Consider the following 14,386-nt stretch of genomic DNA (forward strand, 5'->3'; position numbering starts at 1 on the left):
CTCCAGGTAGAAACCAGCCATGGCAATTAGCTAAGGTTGAAAACCTGGAAAAGGCCCCACCTGCCCAACAGCTGTCAGGGCTGCGGAGGAGGGGGCTCAGAGCTCCACCCAGAAGCCGGAACTTCAGAAAGTGCCCCCCTTCCCAGGTAGAGCTCTGGGACCACAAGGTGACTGGGAAGGCAGGTGACTCTCTGGGGAAGGCTCGGCAGGGTCTTTTCTAGGTAAGATTTCCAAAAGTTCTTAACAAGGCTTGGGAAACCACTGGGTAGATTATAACTGAGGGAGGAATAATAATGAGTATAAGCAGTAAGACATCCAGGAAGGGCAGGCAAAAACAGGAAGTTCAAGGTCACAGTCCAGAAAATGGCAACCCATGGTATGGATGAGACGGGGATGACACTGAGATGCCACTGCCGTGTCGCCCAGCCCCATTCCAGCACGGTGCAGGGCAGGAGGGGTGCCGCCATGGACAGTGTGGACAGTGTGGGCTCTAGCAGAGATCATGGAGCTCAAGTTATGTCCCCCAGCCCCGTTCCAGCACAGCGCAGGGCAGAAGGTGTGCCACCATGGACAGTGAGGGCTCTAGCAGAGATCATGGAGCTTAAGTCCCACCACACCCTGATTCACAGCTGTATAACTTGGACCAAAATACTTAACGATTCCAAGCTAAATTTCCTCATCTGTGTTATGGGTGTAATAATAGAACCTACTTCATAAGGTCCTTATGGGATTAAGTGAAATAATTTTTCAAAGCAAAACCTAAGAGGCACCCAATAACGGGAGTAGCAGTGGCAGTCAAACAGACCTGCCCTCACCCAGCCCTGTGCCAACAATGGAGCTCCCGCTCATTCTCGAAGTTCCAGAGTCTGGAGGAGATGATGGAAGGGAGGAGACAAGAAGGAAAAACAAATTCCAATGACAAGCCCAAAGATAGAGTCTTTCTATTCTCTGCACCCCCCACCACCACCACCACAAGCTATGCCTCTCATAGCTCCTGGCAAGGGGCCTACAGAGTGCAGTGGGGGAGCCCACAGGCCACCTGGACTCCCACAGGGGCTGCTGGAGTGGTGGAGAGGCTAACCTCGTAGGTGACAGACAGGGAGTCTATGAGACAGCAAGGGGACCACATGCTCAACGGAGAGACAGAAAATGAAATGTTTTTCAGCGATGTGAAAGGGGAGAAATGGGAAAGCACTGGCTAAAACAGTAGGATTGTCAGATAAAATGCAGGATACTCAGTTAAATCTGAATTTCAGATAAGGAATGATTTTGTAGTACAAGTAGGTCCCAAATGGTTCATAGGAGATACAAAAAGAAAAAAAAAAATTGTTGGTTATCTAAATATCAAACTTAACTGGACGTCATGTATTTGTATTTGCTAAATCTGGTAACCTTGGCAGGAAGCACCACTGTAGCAGGCTGAGGAGGGTCCTCTGTGAGCAGGAAGAGGGGAGCTGGACTCAGGCTGGCAGAGGAGGGGAGGGGGCAAGGTCAGATCAAGTGCGCAGAGGAGCTGACAGGGAACCTGATGTGTAAGCCATGAAAGAAGACAGAGGCTGATCAGCTAGAGGACGGAAGGGAGAACTCTGCAGACCTTGTGTACAAAGGCCCAGAGTCTGAGAGAGCTGGCCATGTTTGGAGAACCGTGGGCAGCCAGCGTGGCTGCAGCAGAGGGCATGAAGCAGAGAGGGCCAAGGCAGGACACCGAGCAGGTCCCCAGGGAAAAGGTCTGGGTAAGGTGACCCTGGTTCAGAATGTATTTGTGCGGGTTGTTTTTAGCATCACTGTGTGCTGGGCTTTCTTCTGGAGGCTGCAGTAGTGAACAGACAGAAACACTCTGCTCTTACAGTGCCACTTATCCCAGCAGAAAGTCAGGGCATTTCAGACAATAAACTAGCAAACAAGGCTGTGATGGAAAGAGACTGCCAGAGCTGACTGCCACTCCCACACGTATCTGGTTAATTCTAATTCACCTTCAGGTTCCTTCTGAATGTTGTGTCCTTGAGAAAGCCTTTCCTTTTTTTTTTTTTTTTTCCAGGGGAAAGCGCAAATGCAGTCCCCCACTACCACAAATTATGCAGCTGAGTTTCCCACATTTGGGGAAATCGCAGGGGTCAGCACAACCGGAGTGCAATGGATAAGCCTCGCCCTGGGAAAACCACCTTCGTGATCATAGTATCTCCCCTGCCAGGTAAGTATGAGAAAGCCTTTCCTAAACCCCTCAGCTAGGGTGAGGTGCCCTCCTTGGTTTTCCCAGTACCTCCTGGACTTCCGCCAGCACAGCACTTAGCACCCTTGTTGAAAATGGGGTGCTGACTTCTCCATGTCACACACTAGACCCCAATACACAAGTACCCCTTATAATTATGAAGCTTTACCAAACAGTCAGCATGCAAAGTGCTAGAACAGGGGACCCAAGGATGTTCGAAGTCTCCTATGGTAATTTCCTTAGGAGATTTCTCCTATGGAAACCCCTCCTCCTAGGTAACCCCTGTCTCCAGTTATTTCAAAGGAACATTGACTGGAAGTAGAAGAATAAGCTGTTCTTTCTAGATCTGCAAGAATCGGCGTTTCAGGAGAACCTGAATGGTTTGACGTCATTGTTAGTGTGCCTTTCTGTGTGAGATAGTATGAAATCATGCTGCTTCATCTTTGGTGTGGTGGTGATGGTAAGGGCAGGGCCCACAGTGGGGTGAGTGGCGGGAATAACCAACTTCAGGTTTAGTGGGTGATGTCTAATTATGTGTGTTTAGTGTGCAGGTGTATATGTCAAGATAGACATCTAGAAGTGTTGATGTGCCGCAGGCAAGCTGCCCTCCTGTTGGAACACCTGGGATGTACAGATTTGGAAAAGGCCTCCCATGCAAGCAGCTGTCAAGAATGATGGATACTGAAACCTCAGGGACGAGGAAGGCACAAACAAGAGGCCTGAGCTCTGGGAACCTGCTGGAACTTAGTTCCATTGTCTCCATCCTTGACTAGGAAGGACCAGTGATTGGTGGTTCTTTCTAGTTTGCCTAGAGGACATCTGAGCCCAGAAACCACAGAAGTGATTGGAGAGGTGAAAAGAACAGCTGGGGAATGATTTGAGGGAGAGAGGAGCAGTGGAGGAGGGTGATGGGATGGGGAGGCAATGAGGCAGGGACCCAGTGGGGGATACCAAGAGGTGATGTTGCAAGTCAGAAAGAAAACTAGGATGACTTTCCTTTAAAACTATTGTTTTGGGCAGGAAATTCTATTCTCCACCTGTGATGCTGATTATCTTTCTCCTAAAGTTTTTGATTGTTTGTTTGTTTGAGATGGAGTCTCACTCTGTCACAGGCTGGACTGCAGTGGCATAATCTCGGCTCACTGCAACCTCCACCTCCCGAGTTCAAGTGATTCTCCTGCCTCAGCCTCTAAGTAGCTGGGACTATAGGCATGTACCACCACACCTGACTAATTTTTTATTTTTAGTAGAGACAGGGTTTCACTATGTTGGCCAGGCTGGTCTCGAACTTCTGACCTGACGTGATCTGCCCACCTCGGCCTCCCAAAGTGCTAGGATTACAGGCATGAGCCACTGCACCATTACAGGAGTTATCCTAAGTTTTCAAAGCTCAATAGTCTTTTCATGGCCTTTCCAAATTTCCCTGTCCAATTTATCTTTCCTTTCACTTCCCATTCCTTTGTTTCCCACTTCAAATCTAAAGGAGACTGGAAAATAAGCAGACAAAATGTTAAAGCCAACAAGCACTATTTCCCCAAATTTTAAAATAGCAGCAGTCGACCGGGTACAGTGGCTCGCGCCTATAATCTCAGCACTTTGGGAGGCCAAGACAAGCAGATCACTGAAGGTTGGAAGATCAAGACCACCCTGGCCAGCATGCTGAAACTTCATCTCTGCTAAAAATGCAAAAATTAGCCAGGCAGGGTGGTGGGTGCCTGTAATCTCAGCTACTCAGGAGGCTGAGGCAGGAGAATCACTTTAACCTGGAAGGTAGAGATTGCAGTAAGCTGAGATCGTGCCACTGCACTCCAGCCTGGGTGACAAAGTGAGACTCTGTCTATAAATAAATAAATAAATAAAATGGCAGCAGTCCTCTGCATGTGTATGGGAACTACCAGATTGAAAAGCATTTTCACGTATGCAATCGCATCTGATTGTCATGTCAGCCCTCTGAAATAGGGAAGGGAGTCATTATTTTTCTTCGAAGATAAGAAGACAGTAATGGAGAAATAAAGACAGGTGTTCTAGATGGTGTGTCTGGAAAGGAGCAAAGTGGAGAGAAGTGGATCCCAATCTTCTTAATGCAAATTCAGAGTTCTTTCCATAATGCCACACTGCCTGAAACCTATGCTTTTTACTGCTTATCAGAGGGGAGTGTGATTTACTCTGGACAAGAGGGAAGGAGTAGAAAATAACATCAAACCTTCTTGGAATGGGATCCCACTTCAAATGCTCCTCTGATGGGGAGACACTGCCTGATCCATCCATTCTGAAATCATGCACAGGACCACTGCTACATAGCAGGTAGCTGCCCCTCCTCCTTTACCATGCAGCCCTTGTATTTTGGGTGGAGTGAGACCCACCCCTACGGCAAAGACAGGCTCTGATTGGTCTAAACCAGTCAGATAATCCTTTTCAATTTACCATAAGACTTGATCCAGGAATGAGCTATAATCTAAAGTTAAGTGAAGCAGCCCATGGTGTTCCCCTGGGAATCACGGTGATGGGTTTAAGTCGGCCCAATGGGAGTGAAGCACAGGACCAGCCCCAACCTCATGGGCACGTGACCTTTGAGGTCAAGGCCCCATACTCGCTGAGCCCCACAGTAGGTTTAATACTCTGGTTTTGCCTTCTTGAAATTCTTATAATTGTTAAACAAGTAGTCCCACATTTTCCTTTCACACTAAACTCACAAATTATGTAGCCTGTCCTGCACGGAATTTTGATCTGTTGGGGGAGGAAGGACAAGAACAAGAAGCATGTGGCCATGCCATGGGTAGGCTGCCATCTTTGGCCATGGGGCAAGCCAGCCTGAGGATGCAGCCAGCATTCAGGGGAGGACAGAGCTCAGAGAACCGCAGCTCACTGCAGTCCTGATGGAGCCAGACCTAAAGCAGCTGCCACTCAGTCGAACTTCGTGATTTTACCAACTAAAATATCTCTTTCTTGGTTTAAGCAAATTTCCGGGAACTTTTTTATTACTTGCATTTGAACACATCCTAACTGGTACAGTGACCAACTGGTACAGTGACCAAGTGACCATCAGTGCAGTAACTTGGCGCCACACCTTCGGAGCAGAATGCAGTGACCTCAGCTGCTTCCTCTACATATTCGCACTCAGGTCTCATCCTCTCCATAAAATCCGTCCTGTCCACTCACTCCAGTCCCCAGAGGAGCCCCCATTCCTCCATACTCCCAAAGCTATTCAAGCAAATCAACAAGCATTTCTTGATCCTTTGGCATAGGACGTGCTAAGGACCAAGCTGGGCTGAGCCATTTTGTGCCTTAAAGTGTATATTTATACAGAAAACATTAGAAGTATAGCACTTAGAGCTAGACATGATCTATGAGATCAAGTTCAACACCACTGCATTTTCCAGAAGGAAGAAAGCCCAGAGAAAGTGGCTTGTTCTAGGGAACACCGTGATTCAGAGGCTGAGCCAGGCCTCAGGCTCCATCCCTCACCCCCAGCTCTCTCCGCTCACTCTGTCTGTGGAACCGTCCAGGTATTTCTAAATATAAGTTGAAAGATTGAGGTTAGTTCCACTAAAGTTGAAGAAGGTGCAGTAACCCTGCCAGTCATAAAGAGCTTGGTTCACAAAACCCCTTCTACCTTCTCCAAGACTTAAGACTCCACCATTTACAGATGTCAGAAATCTGCCCAATATCTGATCATAATAAAAATTACCTCTTCTCCGAATTACAATTTAAGCATTCATCTTCTGGTATTAAATTATCTGGGGTCACCTTCTGAAATCTTGCACTTACTAACCCTGTGATCCTAGGTAAATTTTTCTGCATCTCCATGACTTGGTTTCCTCCCCTGTAAAATGAGATAATAATTCCTACCTCAGAAGGGAAAAATAGGGATGAACTAAACTAATGGATATAAAGCACTTAGAGCAGACCTTGCACGTAGTAAGTGCCTAGTAAAAGTTAATTATTATTACTATGATGATTATTATACTCTCCCTAGTGTTACAGCACATGGCTATCTTGCATTGACATTTAACCCTTAAGTTGATATCTTTTCATAGATATGCGCTTTACCCTCTCCCAAAAGCTCCTTCAGGACAAAGGCCATGCCATGACTAATTATTTCTTCTATAACACTTGACCCATCTCTTCTTCCTCTACTAGTTGAGATCCAAGAACTTCCTCTCCATCAGCTTTAGAAAAGCCTAGCTTTGCAAGATGAGGATCCAACCAATGAACCTGAAAGACTGGCCAGTTCAGAGAAGGATCCATGGGCTCCATGAAGTGGTGGGGACAAGATACCTGTCCTTTATGCCAGTGGTAGACAGGAACAAAAAGAAGACAGCTCCACTGCAGCTGAAGAAATTTGAGTTAGGTTTCAAGAAGAACTTCCTCATGGTGTCAGGCTCTGATACACTTTCAAAGAGGATCGTGGTGTTTTCTTTTCTGGATATTTTTAGAAAAGGCAGAGACAGCTTTATTTCTAGCATGATTAGCATGAGGTCCTTGCACAGCAGACATGTAGACATCTAGTGTTCTTTTGTGGGCCTGGGGTGAAGGCAGAATAAAGATCCCAGAGCCCTGGCCCCAAGTCCTGGAAGCCTGATATCCCAGCAGATCCCTCAGAGCATCCATCCTGGCCACAGAAGCTGGGATGTCTCTGGGTTGGGAGGGGAGAGAATGGTCGCGGGTAAGAAAAGCAGGGATGAGGTTGAGAGGAATAAATGACATCATCTCCCTACGGTATTCTGAGCTTCTTGGGAGAAAGGTGTGGTATAAATACCAGGTATTACTATTATGAATCAGAATTTCTTCTTTTTAAATCCCTTATACACCTTAATTCTCTTAACAATGGACCATTTCTAGGAAAGAGAACAAAAGACTTGCAAGGTAGCTTTCCAAAAGAGTGGAGTGTTTGGGGTCCCTTCCGCCAGGCGTCCCAGGCTTGTTTCTTCTCTCAGGGATCAAATGTCACCAAGTGACCAGACACCATTCTGTCTAAACAGGAAATTCTCCATCCCTGACCCCAACCTTCCCTTCCCTTCCCCTCTCAACCCCCATTTTATTTACCTTTTGACCTGAACATAACATAAATATTTAATTTCATTTGCTACCTGAAAATTTTATCTGTATTTATCCTGTTTATTTAGTGGCAGTTCCTTAAAAACAAAAACTACAGGATTGGATCAAACATACCAGTTTGTCTAATTTTTCCACTGAAGTCGTCCTTTCTGTATTTGATTTAAGTCACTGACTAGTTGCCCCCCAGACACACCATAGATTTTCCCAGCCTTCTTGCTCTGGGTCTTCCTCCCCACCATACCTCTTCTCTGCCTGGAAAAATCCTACTCACTTTTCAAAGCCTATTTCAAATGCTTCCCCCTCTGTGAAGCCTTCCCTGAGAGCCCCCTCCGTCCTCTACAGGCTGGATCCACCAGCATCCCCTCGGCGTTTCTGCAGTGCTTGTGTGTCCCATATCATAGCTGTGAGAGGCAAGAAGGTGAAGGTGTTTAAGCAGGACTCTGGAATCACATTGTGTGCTCTACAGATCCCTAGTTTTGAAACCCAAGGCAAGTGTCTTAGCTTTGGCCCAGGAATCCCATCTTGTTAGTTTCTTTTTTCTTTTCCAAGATGGAGTCTCACTCTGTTGCCCAGGCTGGAGTGCAGTGGCACAATCTCGGCTCACTGAAATCTCTGCCTCCTGGGTTCAAGCGATTCTCCTGCCTCAGCCTCCCGAGTAGTTGGGACTACAGGTGCCCATCACCACACCCAGCTAATTTTTGTATTCTTACTTGAGACGGGGTTTTACCATGTTGCCAGGCTAGTCTCGAACTCCTGACCTTAGGTGATCCACCTGCCTCAACCTCCCAAAGTGCTGGGATTATAGGCATGAGCCACCACACCCGACCCGATCTTGTTCATTTCTGCTTGATAAACTTCTGACTCTGAGAAACTATACAATCCTTGGAGGATGGATAACAAGGAAAATAAGCAGAAAAATAAATAAAGATGGGGCTGGGAGAAATTAGAAGGAAAAAGGAAGAAAATCGGAACAAGTTTTTAAAGGGAAAAATCTATCATTTAGGAGTGGTTGAGATTTCCAAGATGTAACTCCTAAGTTAGTATGCCACACCCTAACCTGACAGCTACTCTGGGCATCTGGTTTGGGGGCTGCAGCCAATTTGTCAGCTAGCTCTGTGTTCCTGCACCCCAGCAAGGTCTTGGGCTGAGGCTTGCCTACAGTGACAGGATGAGACGTGAGCAGGCAGGTTCCATCAGTCCGCCCTGGCACCATGCGCAAAGTCTGCCTCTAGGGCAGGACCTGGCTTTGGAACTATCCTGCCACCTCCCTACTAAGCCGATCTGCTTAGCCTTGAGCTGGAAGAAGCTTATAGCTGTAGAGCTTGGGAATCAACTTATCCTTTTAACACACAAGCCAGACCATGCCACTCCCTCGTTCTCATGGCTCCCATGGCTTCTGCAGTCCCTTAGGAAACAATTCAAGGTCCTTAGTGTGGCCCCGGCTCCTGGCTATTTCTCTGCACTCTGTTCCCACCTGGCCTCCTTGCTGTTTCTCAAATACACCAAACAGGTTCCCTTCTGATGGCCTTGTATTTGCAGTTCCTTTGCTGAGGATCCACTCCTCCAGATATATGTGTGGCCTGCTCCCTCCTTTCATTCAGACTCTCCTCAAATGTCACCTCTTGGGAGACATCTTCTCTACAGGCTCACGCCTATTATCCCAGCACTTTGGGAGGCTGAGGCAGGTGGAACATTTGAGGTCAGGAGTTCAAGACCAGTCTGGCAACATGGTGAAACCCCATCTTAAGTAAAAATACAAAAATTAGCTGGGCATTAGGTGGTGGGCGCCTGTAGTCCCAACTACTTAGGAGGCTGAGGCAGGAGAATCACTTGAACCCGGGAGGTGGAGGTTGCAGTGAGCTGAGATTGATGGGCCCATCACTCTCACCCCACTTACCTGCCAAGTTTACCTTCATGACACTCATCTCATCTGACATTATATCCATGACCTACTGCTCACTGCTTTATTTGGTTTTTGCCTGCCCCTGCTCTAGATCTGCCCCATGACCGTAGGAGTTGCATCATCGAAGTGCCTGACACACAGTAGGCACTCAGGGAACACCCATTGAGGACAGAATGAAGGAATCCACCCCCCTCATTCTTGGTGAGAATCTGGGGGTTCAGAGTGGAAAGAACTTGTGCAGTATCACCTTTGCCAGCTCATGTGCGGCAGCCCTAAGTTTACCCACATCCCCTGGCTCTCAGATGGAGGTTCTGGTGCCTGTCTACACAGACTGTGATGTGGGAAGGGCTTCCCACCCTCACCAGTTACCCACACCGACCCTAAGGTGGACTCTGCAAGGGGTCTTAAGTGCAGAGAGCCCAGTGCATGAGGGAGTCTTGCACCCAGGCCTCCTGTGCTGTGCCCGAGTCTCTTCTCATCACTTGCTCATTCTGAACCTGAATGAAAAGGTGCTTTAAGATAACAAATCACCGTGATCACAGGCTGGGGGTCACCAGTCATAGACTAGGTCCACAGAGGATAGGACAAGAGCCCACCGATTTAGCTGGAGTGAGGCTAGGAGGACAGAAGGAATCTCTGACAACACAGGACAGCCAAGTCTAAAGTTTGTGTCCAAGACAGGGTGAAATATTATGACAGTCATTTCAGAGACAGAGGAAAGCCACCACTATCCATTTATGTATTCTCCTCTTGGTCTTTCAGCATATATGTATTGAGTGACTACTATGGCATTCTGGTGTGAGTCTAAGGTCAGGTGTGCAAAGTCAAGTGTATGGGCAGATGATCTGTGAGGCCTCTCACAAGCCCAAAGAGCGTGAACCTGTGTGTCTTGGTCCTCAAAAACCTCCTTCTAGAACAGCTTCTTCATCAGTGAAGTGCTGACCCTCAGGGACAGAGAAAGTGACACAACTTCCATGCTCCGCTTCAGCAACAAGGATAACAATGACACCCCCATCACCAAGACATGGATGCTGGACTACCTGGGCCTTCCATGGCTCATTTTGACCATCCCCCTGCCCCTAAGAACAAACAATACTTCCTTTCTCCCAGACAAGTGTGGGTCATTCTTGGAGCTTCCCCAGCCTCATAAATTCCACAGCCTCCTTTGTTCAACTTTCAGTGACCAGCGGCCCTTTCCAGCGTAAAGTTCCTTCCAAAGTCTGCCTTTATACCTCCCTGCTACTCCTTTTAAAGTTCTTTCTTGAAGATAGTTTCAGTTATTCATCATAAACAATTCTCTAGACACCTGGACCTTTTTGCACTATTTATTGAAGAATACATTAAAAAAATTAATCAATTGATTCTCCACAGATATGTATTGGGTGTTAATTATATGCAAGAATCTATAGTAGCTTTAGGGAAAGGAACAAAGAAAAGGAAGAGTGGTGGGTCTGGAGACAGAAATCTAGGTTGGAAACCCCAGCTCTGACACCTGTCCCCATGAGGGCAAATCCTCTTCCTCATGTCAGGTTTATTATCTGTAAAATGGGATGAGGAACTCTTGATCCATTTATCTCATTGGGCTGTTGTGAGGCTCAAAAAAAATTATAAATAATCGGAGCCTTTACAAACTGTAAAATTCCATAGAAGTGTAAATGAAATGCAATATGGCACAGTGGAAAGATAACTGAACTTAAAACCACAAGGTTGAGCAGGTCCCAAGGATTGACTCCGTCATTTATTTCTGCTGGGACTTCGGGAAAGTCAGTTAACCTCAGTTTCCATCTATAACAGTGGCTTGTGGTGAATATTGAGATGCTGTCTGCAGAAGCATCCATCATTGGCAGCTGGTACCTAGCAGGCCCTCATTCTGTATTTATTCATTCAGTGACAGCCAACCAAGGGAGAGCTGTGCACGCAAGTGGACCAAGAAGAGATGCAGCAGCAGTGAGCACCTTGGTCTGACCAGGCTTGAAGGGTCTGCCTAGGGGCAATGAGAAATGCAACTGAAAGGACTGTGAAGGAGGGAGGGGGGCAAGGGCAAATGCCAGACTAAGGAGTTTGTGCTCTAGAGAGTTATTCATGGGCATTAAGGAGCCATTGATGGTTTTACAGCAGGGGAGTAACAAATGAAAAATTCTCTGGGGAAAGTGTCTCAGGAATGGGGAATGTTCTGGAATTGTCAGGTTCTCCATTCCAGGGCTACGGAGCTAACCTGCTGCAATAGAATGTGGGCTTTGGAGGGTCCGGGCCTGATGAGCACCTCCTTTGGCATAGCCAAACCAGAGCAAAACCTGCTCAGACTTATGGAATTTGGGCCTTGTATTAGTCTTCTATGAGTGTGTAACAAATTGCTTTAAGAATTAATGACTAAAAAGAAAAATCAGCACTTGTCATCTCACAGATTCTATGGGTCAGAAATTTGGGAGTGCTCTAGTTGGGCAGTTTGGACTCTGGGTCTCTCATGAAGTTGCAGTCAAGATAGCAGCTGGGACTGCAGCCACCTGAGGGCCTGACTCAGCTGGGGTCCACTTTCCAAGACAGTTCACTCACAATGGCCCAAGGGTGCTGGATGTTGCCAGGGGGCCTCAGTGATTCACCATGTGAACCTCTCTACAGGGCTGTGTGAGAGTCCTTATGGCCCGGCATCTAGACCCCAGGGCAAGTGTCCAAGAGAACAAGGCAAAAGCAAACCAGCCTCAGAAGACACACGCCATCACTTTCCTGGTATCCCTTTCATCACACTGACCAATCCCGATACAGTATGGGAAGGGTCTCCATAAGAGAGTGATCAGGGTTACTGGAGCCTGACTATCACAGCAGGGAGAGTGTGATGTTGAACAGAATGATCTTAGAATCAAATAGACCGGGGTTCAAATCTCAGGTCCTTGACTTACTCCTTGCATGACTTCAAGAGAGTTGCTTAAATGCTCAGTCTTTATGGTTTCTTCTCTATAAAACAAGAGCAAACGTGATCGTGCCAGCAACATGGAAAGGCTGTAAGAAGTCAGCAAGATGATGCCTGCACAGAGTGCCAGTCCAGCTCCAGGTACAGAGCCCACGCTCTTGTTTACTGGTATAAGGAACAGGCAGGTTGAAAGAAGGCAATTCTAGATGCACAAACCATCCCTGTGGTCAACTTAAAAATGCCTCCCAAAGACGTCCATGTCCTAATCCCAGAAACTGTGAATACATTACCTTATATGGCAAAAGGGACTGTGCAGATGTAAACAAAGGATTCGGAGATAGGGAGATTGTCCTGGATTACCTGAATGGGCCCAGGGATATAATTACAAAGGTCTGAATGAGAGGAGGCAGGCAGCGGATATATAGAGAGAGGAAGGGGTGATGTGATGACGAACAGAGGCAGAAACTGGAATGATACAGCCATGAGCCAAGAAGCTAAGGTGTGCCAGCAGCTAGAAACTGGAAGAGGAAAGGAATGGATTTTCCCCTGGAGTCTCCTGAACGAACCAACCCGACAACACCCTGATTTTAGCCTCTTAAGTCTCATTTTTGACTTGTGAGTTCGAGGACCATAAAAGAATAAATTTGTGCTGTTTTAATTTACTAACTTTGGAATAATTTGTTACAGTGGCAACAGGAAACTACTACAATCCTTCAAGGCTACTTAATTGACACCTGCAGCCTAGGGAGGGAGACGAACGGGGAGAGAAAGGATGGCAGAGGAGAGGCAGTAGGTACACATTACTGAACTGCCTCCAGGGAAACAACACCCTCTTGCAAGACAGAGTGACAGCCCTAATTCTGTAGGCTCTGGAGCTACCTAAGTGAGAGGAATGGGTTCAGGACCCAAATACGGATGAAGATAGAAAGCAAAGAGTGACAGCTGTTTTGAAGTTGACTGGCCAGGCTTGTGGACTTCAAGTCCCTCTTGCTTTGCAAGAAATAAAAGTCCTGTTGGTCAGTTCCCGATGACTTCAGTGACCCTGCTCCAAGGTGGGCATTCTGTAAAAGTCTTTTGCAGAATGAGACTAGGAAAAGCCATCTCCAGAAACCATGGGGAAGGGAAAAGAAGGAGGCTCCAGGGAGGAGGGTACTGCAGACCGCTTGTAAAGAAAAAGGGCACAGGATTTAAAGGCAGAAATTTTTCTGTTGTCTCAAACTTTGCCACTTGCTTCTTAGTGACACTGAAAATGTTCATTTCACCTCTCCAGGCCTCAGTTTCTCCATCTGTCAAATGAGATTGTTACGAGGGTTACATAGGGGAACGCATGTGGTATATAGTCTACGGGATAGACACACAGTAAGCAATTAATGTTAGCTTGTATTACGGTGACCAGTTTCATTTGGAAAGCAATTGTTAAGTTTTTACTATGCATAAGGCAGTGCAGATGCCAAGTGAGTAAACGCAGTCTCAATTCTTAATGTGTTTATGGTCTAGTGGGGGACACAGGCAGGTGCCTGTGGGGCCCTAGAATGTGAAATCTAGGACAGGCTAGAGAACCCTAAGACTGTCGGGGTTCTCTAGTAGGTAAACAGAGGGCTACTGTTGGAGCAAAACAGACTTCAGCTCGGACAGTCACTTTAAGCATACTAGCCAGACTAAAGCAGACAATCCAAGAAAGTCTGGTCTTACCTCCCCTACACCACAATGTCGTTATCTATAAAAGAATAACTGTTCTATGGTTGGTGTAAAGACTTCAGTAAACAATGCACATAGCAATGGCTCCATTAACATCAATTACTCTTAATATGAGGAACCCAAGCTTTGGAATTATATATTAATAATTTTTTATTCCGACCCCTACCACAAATCCCTACTGTACTTGCAAACTGTCCAACCTTGGGCATGTAGCTTAAATTCACTGAGTATAGCCAGATGCGGTGGCTCATACCTGTAATCCCATAACTTTGGGAGGCTGAGTTGGGTGGATCACCTGAGGTCAGGAGTTCGAGACCAACCTAGCCAACATGGTGAAACACCGTCTCTACTAAAAATACAAGAAATTAGCCAGGCGTGGTGGTGGGCACCTGTAATCCCAGCTACTTGGGAGGGTGAGGCAAGAGAATCACTTGAATTCAGAAAGCAGAGGTTGCAGCGAGCTGAGATCATGTCATTGCACCCCAGTCTGGGCAAAAAGAGTGAAATTCCATCTCAAAAAAAAATCACTAAATATCACTTAATTTTCCAGGAAATGGGAGTGATTATCCTTACTTGCAGAGTTGCTGGAAGATGAGAAATATTCCGGGTC

At 46.7% G+C, this 14,386-nt stretch overlaps 1 non-coding gene across 1 annotated transcript; it reads right to left on the bottom strand.

Moving 5' to 3' along the window:
• Positions 1-2,035: 2,035 nt before the first annotated feature.
• LOC116552072 lies at positions 2,036-2,199 on the bottom strand. Its single transcript, XR_004269197.1, has one exon. It is a non-coding gene; the product is annotated as a U1 spliceosomal RNA (small nuclear RNA).
• Positions 2,200-14,386: the final 12,187 nt, after the last annotated feature.

Source organism: Sapajus apella, unplaced genomic scaffold (genome assembly GCF_009761245.1).
Source record: "Sapajus apella isolate SASKATOON/1434 unplaced genomic scaffold, GSC_monkey_1.0 scaffold10, whole genome shotgun sequence".
Taxonomy (NCBI): Eukaryota; Metazoa; Chordata; class Mammalia; order Primates; family Cebidae; genus Sapajus; species Sapajus apella.